This window comes from Triticum dicoccoides, chromosome 3B (genome assembly GCF_002162155.2).
Source record: "Triticum dicoccoides isolate Atlit2015 ecotype Zavitan chromosome 3B, WEW_v2.0, whole genome shotgun sequence".
Lineage (NCBI taxonomy): Eukaryota > Viridiplantae > Streptophyta > Magnoliopsida > Poales > Poaceae > Triticum > Triticum dicoccoides.
In genome coordinates, this window is record NC_041385.1 from 317,489,076 (window position 1) to 317,494,564 (window position 5,489).

Consider the following 5,489-nt stretch of genomic DNA (forward strand, 5'->3'; position numbering starts at 1 on the left):
TAAAAATCTTAGTAGAATATGTTGGAACCAATATGGGCATCCAAGTTCCGCTATTGGTTATTTGACCGAAGAAGCGTCTTGGTCATGTCTACATCATTCTCGAACCCGTAGTTTCCGCGTAGCATTCATTGACAATATAATATTATATGAGTTATGTGAGTTGGTGACCAAACGTTGTTCAGAGCCTTGGATGAGATCACATACATGACAAGGAGCTCCAGAATGGTCCAGATGTAAATATTGATATATAGGACTACACTATTTGGTCTCCGGAAAGGTTTCGAAATGCACTGGAGTTTTATCGGAGTGTCGGAAGGGGTTTCGAGAGGCTAGCAGTACTTTGATGGGCCTCATGGGACAAAGGAGGGAGCCACACCAACCCACTAGGGGGCTGGGCGCACTCCACCTCCCCTGCCCAAACGCCAAGAAGAAAAGGGGACGCATGAGGCAGGGCAACCGCTGGCCCCCCTCCTGCCTTCACCTCCACGCCCAATATGGAAAGGGGGGAGGTGTCAAGACAAGCGCCCAGGGCAGCCACCGGTCTCTTGGGGCGCGCCCTAGGGCTGCCTCCCCTCCCCTTCCACGTGTGTGTATATATATATATATATATATATATATATATATATATATATATATATATATATATATATATATATATATATATATGGGTCTATTATGATAACACACCCTTAAGAGTGTTATTCTGCACACCAAACCTGCTTATTCTGCTAACACCTCCATACCAAAACAAAGCATCGTCGAGACTAAAAAGAACCCACACCCACCGGCCCAGCCATTCTCTCTCCCCTTCCCACCTCCAGCCCACCTACCCATCTCTCTTCTCACAGCCTGATCCACTCTCTCGCCGTGCCCACAGGCCACCGGCGGCGGCGTGCCCAACCACAACCCGCCTCCTCTCCTCAAGCCGCCGGACGCCTCCTCCCTCCCCAACGCCGCCCTCCGCCACCTCCCTTCCCTGCGGGCGCCCGGCAAAGCCACCGCCCGCTCCCAACCTTCTTGCCCCTGGGCGCATCGCCGCCTGCGCCCAGCCTCCTGACCCTCGACCGCGTCGCCACCTGCGGCCAGTCTCCTGGCCTCCGGCCGCCGCCTGCGTTCACCCTCCCGGCCACAGGCCACGGTGCCCGCGCCCAACCTCCTGGATCTGAGCTGATGAGGTCGAGGAGTGCTGGCTGCCCATGTTCGGATCCCATTGATATGCGGCCGCCCATGTACAACAACGCCACGCGCCGATCTGCAGGATCCGTCGATTCCTGCCTTCGCTGACCACGTCCAGGGCCGCCCGATGCGCAGATCCAAGGCCCCTCGGGGGCGGCCGCCCCAGTGCCAAGCCACGCCCCCTAGAGAGCTCCTCATCGTGGATTCCCCTCCCTGGATCTCTCTCATTGTCCCCTGCCTCGGGCACTACTGCCACTCTGATCCCGCGGGTGCTGTTCCCCCTATCTTCACCGTCGTGGCGCTCGAGCACAGTAGAGATAGTGGTGGCGACCTTCTGCCAGCTACCCTCTTGCTTGGGATTCCATGGTGATGAAGGTCAGTGTTGCCGACGACCCCCATGCAGTTCATAAGGCCCTTTTTTCATCTTCTTTTTGGATTTTAGACGTGCAGTGCAGCCGGATCCCATGAGCAGTGCGCCCGGCGCCCTAGTGTGGTTCATCCACTGCCACCGGGGATTCCCTCCCTTCCCTAACCTCTCTACACAACAGACGAGCTGCTCTTTTGTCGCTCATGGGCGTGCGCCTGACGGGGCTGCTACTAGTCCGAGCTACCACCACCTCTCATCCCGACGACAACTACCTATGTTTAGAGACGCCTCACCTTGAGCTCAGTCTGGGTGTCTGTGGTGCAGTCCAGCCACAGTGGACATGTAGTTCCGTGCTCGTGTTGGTGTGGGTCGTGGGCGCACCAGCGACGACGACAGCAACACCTTGATCTCCGGCATAGTTTGTGGACTGCAGGTTTAATGCAATGTTTGCTGAGTTCAATGCAATGTCAGGGTGTGGAGTGCAGGTTCTTTGAGTGGCATGATGATCCAAATACTTCATTTCTGAATTTGCTGCTCAGTAAATGGCGTGATACTATGTATTGTTTGAAAACAGAGAAGAAACAGTTGGAGGAATCTCGAATCCAAGTTGAAGCTCGCATGAACAAGGCTATAGATGTGGAGGTGGGCACGCGACAGAAGTAGAAGAAATTCATATGAAATTGGAAAGATTTAGAGAGATGTATCAGTCTATTGAGAAAGATGTGCCAGTATGTCCAGACATATTTGTATGTTCAGAAAATTGAATAATTTAGAAATGTTTGTGGAGTTCAAAAACTTCTATGTTACTGCTTGTTTGTAAGCAACTCATTTTGTCCAATACTAGGTGTTTTTAAGCAATTTCATTTCGTTTAGTGCTGGCTTACAAAGTACAATTTTTTTGCTATCTGATTTGCTATTTGACTGTAGACCAACTGAAGGAAAATTTGCTATCTTCCGTACTGGCTTACACAGTACAATTTTTTTTGCTATCTGACTGTAGATGACCTGAATAGAAATTTTACCATCTGTTTCAGTGATAGTACAAAAGAAGTGACAATGCAATTATGTTCAGTACTAGCTTTCGTTCTTATATATGTACAGCAAGCAGCACATCTTGCTTGGCGTAGTGCAGTTGACTAGTGTTAGGCGTAGTTTGTGGTGCTTGCTATGTAGTATAAATTTGCAGTGGAATGTTTGTATTCATTTTTATGATGAATGCAGTTCATTGTAAATAGCTTTGTGGTTCGCTCTGTGAAAAAAAGAGAGAAAAGAAAAAAAATGATAAAAAATCACTCCTTATTTAGACGTGGTTCGATTGCACCCAGGATTTGAGAAAAGAGGTTGAAGTTCTTTGTTTGGTGCAATTTGATTGCACTTAGGATTTGCAGCAAAAACATTGGCAAATTTGTATGGACATGGATGCAGTTTATTAAGAAAACCATGGCGGTGCACTTCACAAAACAAAAAAGCAATGAGGTTCATGGTTGCCCTGATGCAGTCCACTCGCCTCGTCCCCGCAGTGCATATTTCATTATTAACCCAAAAATATATATGCAGTGCACTACGGGAAAACCAAAACTCTAGAGAGAAAAAAGAAAAAAAATATAGTGCACTCCGATCTTTAAAAAAGTCCACTCCGAAGGACTTTGAAGTACACTTCATTTTAAAAAAACTTCATTTAAAAAAAATGTATTTGAATAGAGTGGTGCGGTTCACGTTTGAGAATGCTTGTGGCTCATTTTCAAGAGCGTTGTGGTTCACTTGGACCCAAAGTAAAAACGCAAAAAAGGCAAAATAAAAAAAGTAACGAGGTTCAATTCTTGATAGTGTTGCCGTTCACTCACTACCGTTGTGAAGTGCATTCTACTTTCTCGTCCTTGAAAAAAATTATGTTTGAATAAAAGAAATCATGCAGTTCTCTTACCCGTCTGATGCAGTGCGGTTTTTCGTCTCATGCAGTGCGGTTTTCAGTCAGATGAAATACGCACATCGATTTGGGTATCGCGAAAAATAGAGTGTCCGCATTTCGGTAAATTCGAAATTCCTCTTAAACCGTAAAGAATTAGAGAGAGTGTTATACATGAAAGAGTTGCGTATCGTTGATATCTTTCTAACAGCGTATCGTTTGAATTATTCCGACCAGCGGTTTGCAAAAAATTCCCCAAAAACAGCCGCTGCCACTCGTTGTCCACCGCACGATTTTCAAAATTAACTTAAACCGTAAGGAATCTCAAAAATATTTCAACATATGAAAGTTGCGCCTCGTTCGTAGCTTTCCAACGGCGTATCACACGCCTCGTTTCGACAAACGGTTCAAAAACTGGAGCGAAAACAGTACCAAATTGTTTTAAAAACATGAAAAACAGAATTCCGCAATTTAGTAAATTTGAAACTGCTCTTAAAACATAATGAATTAGAGAAAGATTTATATATGAAAATATGCGCCTCGACGATATCTATCCAACGACGTATCATTTGTTTCATTCCAATAAGCGGTTTAGAAAAAAAAAGGTGAAAAAACGCTCGTTGCCACTTGTCGTCCGCCGCACCGTTTTTGAAACTGCTCTTAAACCGTAAGGAATCTCGAAAAGTGTTCAACATGGCGAAGTTGCGCCTAATCCATAGCTTTCCAACGGTATATTATACGCCTCGTTCCGATAAACAGTTAAAAAACTAGAACGAAAACAGTACCAGAAAAACACTGCATGCAATTTTTTTGACGCGAAGTTCACTAGTCTCTATTGCATTGCTCATCGTCAAAATGATGCAGTGCGCTTCTGTTGAGCGTGCAGTGCCGAAGTGGTGTGCAGAATAGTTATTCTGCTAATATTAGCAGAATAGACCGTCTATATATATATATATATATATATATATATATATATATATATATATATATATATATATATATATTAGGAGGGGAGGGGGCAACACACACCATGATCCCCAAGCCGTGTGCGGTGCCCCCTCTCCTCTAGTTCTAGTTCCTCCTCCATCCACGTCTGTTGTGCTTGGCGAAGCCCTGTGGAATAGTTTTACCACCACCGTCACCATGCCGTCGTGCTGCCAGAACACATCTACTACTTTGGCTCTCTTGGTGGATCGAGAAGGCAAGGATGTCATCAAGCTGAACGTGTGCTGAACTTGGAGGTGTTGTATGTTCGATACTTGATCAGGATGGACCATGAAGGTGTACAACTACATGAATCGTGTTGATAAACGCTTCTGCTTAGTGATCTACAAGGGCATGTAGATGATCTCCGCCTCTCGTAGCTATGCATCTCCATAGATAGATCTTGCATATGCATAGATTTTTTTTGTTTTCCATGCAATGTTCCCTAACAAGCATATCGTCGACAACCAGAGCCGATCGGTTGTTAGAACCTTGTGAAAAGATACACCTTGTCGTCGATGAATTGAACTAACGAAACACTCGAGGGAAGCATAGCAAGAACATGGCTACTTGTAAACTGCGTTGGGATTCCCCTAAAGAGGAGGGTGAAGCAGTAAAAAAGAGATAAGTATTTCCCTAAGTGAGAACCAAGGTTATCAAATCAATAGGAGAACCACACAAACCTTCTTTAGCAGCACCTACACACACGAACGCAAATACTTCCACCCAACATGGGCAAGAGGGTTGTCAATCCCCTTGAACTCGTTACTTGCTATCGGTGTACAGAAGTGTGGGTACTTCTGTACCCCTTACTTGTGCACAGACGGTCGCAGCCACCCCTACAGCAGGGCACGACGAGGCAGAGGAAGACAACAGAAAGCAAGACAGGCACAGAGAATATCAAGACAGCCGCCCAGAGAAGCAAACAGCAAGGGACAAGCAGGACCACGCCCTGCAACAAGCCTTGCTGAGGCGACCTGCGCGCCCCCTCCCAGCAAGCCCCTTGTCAGGGAAGCTTGCGAAGAGGCCAGCGAGGCCACTACCCTTGGGATTGAG

At 46.4% G+C, this 5,489-nt stretch overlaps 1 long non-coding RNA gene across 1 annotated transcript; it reads left to right on the plus strand.

Moving 5' to 3' along the window:
• Positions 1-772: 772 nt before the first annotated feature.
• LOC119275975 lies at positions 773-2,401 on the plus strand. Its single transcript, XR_005136135.1, has 2 exons — positions 773-1,551; positions 1,619-2,401. It is a non-coding gene; the product is annotated as an uncharacterized LOC119275975 (long non-coding RNA).
• The last annotated feature ends 3,088 nt before the right edge of the window (positions 2,402-5,489 follow it).